This window comes from Oncorhynchus gorbuscha, linkage group LG03 (assembly GCF_021184085.1).
Source record: "Oncorhynchus gorbuscha isolate QuinsamMale2020 ecotype Even-year linkage group LG03, OgorEven_v1.0, whole genome shotgun sequence".
NCBI classification, from domain to species: Eukaryota; Metazoa; Chordata; class Actinopteri; order Salmoniformes; family Salmonidae; genus Oncorhynchus; species Oncorhynchus gorbuscha.
This window is the reverse complement of record NC_060175.1, coordinates 99338513-99341002: the sequence shown is the minus strand read 5'-3', so window position 1 is coordinate 99341002 and position 2490 is coordinate 99338513.

The following is a 2490-nucleotide window of genomic DNA, read 5'->3' as shown; positions in this document are numbered from 1 at the left end:
TTGATTAAAACTCAATTAAATAGTCTTCATAATGAGCTTTTTTTGTTTGTGTAGCTGACATTTTTGCGTCAATTTGTTGCATTATAATTATTATTTATTTGTTAATTATGCCTAGGCGTATAGGGTCATGATAGTGACAATAATGTCATAATTTAATTTCAATTCAAAATAATTTCTCTCAAAAAGTCTAGAAGACCGGTTTCACTTCAACTTACTTTTTTATTATTCTGGAAATATAGTCTAGTTTGATTTACTCCGAGAGAAAAAATGTGTTCCTTTTGCTAGTTTAAAACAACAGTTGTTGCACACGAAAACAAAACAAACACAATTTCAGAGATTATTCTATTTTATTTCTAAATAGGCTACTGAATAGCCTAATCCTTCGAATAACCGAAATCTAAACTCACTAGACCTTCCGGTAGACTTTCCCCAGACAAAGGCCAGTGTATTCCCCCGGTGACGTGTGGCTCAGTAGCCTACCTTGGGGACAATGCCATCCCAGGCTGCAAGCGTATTAAAACTTTTCTCTTCTTGTATATCAGCTTGTTCCATCTGTCGAGGGACTGCTATGAGTCGGGACTCCCCACCACCTCCTTCAGCTGCCACCATATGCAATATTTAATACTGACCATGGGCTTGTCACATGACCATTGTCGAGGCCATCTGCAGCGAAACTTTTAACAATCGGTTGAAGAAAAAAGTTACCAGCTGGTAACCGGGGAACTGCTCGGGGTCCTTAAGTTTTGGGGAAAAGTTGTTGTTGCTGAAGAGTTGTTCTTCAGGAAAAAATGTCAGAAAACCCGTGGGTTTACAAAATAAAAGTTTGGATTAGGGTATCACTATGAACAAAGCAAAATATATGTGATCAGATCAATGAGGCCATTTTAAAGGAATAATTAAAATATGATAGGCTATTTATATTAAACCATATTTAGGCTATAAACTGATGGTGATAATATTGTACACATCAATAGACAAAAGTAATTCAGCCTTTGTTGCAAGATGTACACTAGAGTTCCAAACTGCATCTGGAAGCAACGTCAGCACAATAACTGTTAGTCGGGAGCTTCATGAAATGGATTTCCATGGCCGAGCAACTGTACACAAACCTAAGATCACCATGCTCAATGCCAAGTGTCGGCTACAGTGATGTAAAGCTCGCTGCCATTGGACTCTGGAGCAGTGGATATCTGGAGTGATACATTACACCATCTGGCAGTCGGACGGACAAATCTGGGTTTGGTGGAGGCCATGAGAATGCTACCTGCCCAAATACATAGTGCCAACTGTAAAGTTTGGTGGAGGGGGAATACTGGTCTGGTAGGCCCCTTAGTTCCATTGAAGAGAAAGCTTAACGCAACACATACAATAACTTTCGAGACGATTCTGTGCTTCCAACTTTGTGGTTTGGAGAAGGCCCTGTCCTGTTTCAGCATGACAATGCCCCCGTGCATAAAGCGTGGTCCATACATAAATGGTTTGTCGAGATCGGTATGGAAGAACTTGACTCGTCTGTACAATGCCCTGACCTCAACTCCACCGAACACCTTTGGGATTAATTGGAACATCGAATGCGAGCCAGGCCTAATTGCCCTACATCAGTGCCCGACCTCACTAATGCTCTTGTGGCTGAATGGAATCAAGTCACCGCAGCAATGATCCAACATCTAGTGGAAAGCCTTCCCATAAGAGTGGAGGCTGTTGTAGCAGCAATGTTCCAACATCTAGTGGAAAGCCTTCAGAGAAGAGTAAGGGCTGTTATAGCAGCAATGTTCCAACATCTAGTGGAAAGCCTTCCCAGAAGAGTGGAGGCTGTTATAGCAGCAATGTTCCAACATCTAGTGGAAAGCCTTCCCAGAAGAGTAAAGGCTGTTATAGCAGTAATGTTCCAACATCTAGTGGAAAGCCTTCCAAGAAGAGTGGAGGCTGTTATAGCAACAATGTTCCAACATCTAGTGGAAAGCCTTCCAAGAAGAGTGGAGGCTGTTATAGCAGCAATGTACCAACATCTAGTGGAAAGCCTTCCCAGAAGAGTGGAGGCTGTAATAGCAGCAAAAGGGAGGACCAACTCCATATTAATGCCCATGATTTTGGAATGAGATTCAATTTTCAATGAGCATATACCATATACTTTTCGTCATCTGGTGTATGTTGTCGAGTTTGCCATAGGCTCCAAAGACAATTCAAGTTGTACAGAACAAGCCTATTCAGCACACACTGCTGTCCATGGTCCTGAAAGCATAGTGGGCTAGATTGTAAAGGAGCTGTCTGGGGTCCTGAAGAGATACAGGACAAGTTCAAACTTACTGTAGCCTTCTCACTGTGTGTGTGTGTGTGTGTGTGTGTGTGTGTGTGTGTGTGTGTGTGTGTGTGTGTGTGTGTGTGTGTGTGTGTGTGTGTGTGTGTGTGTGTGTGTGTGTGTGTGTGTGTGTGTGTGTGTGTGTGTGTGTGTGTGTGTGTGTGTGTGTGTGTTCACAAGAATGTGATTCT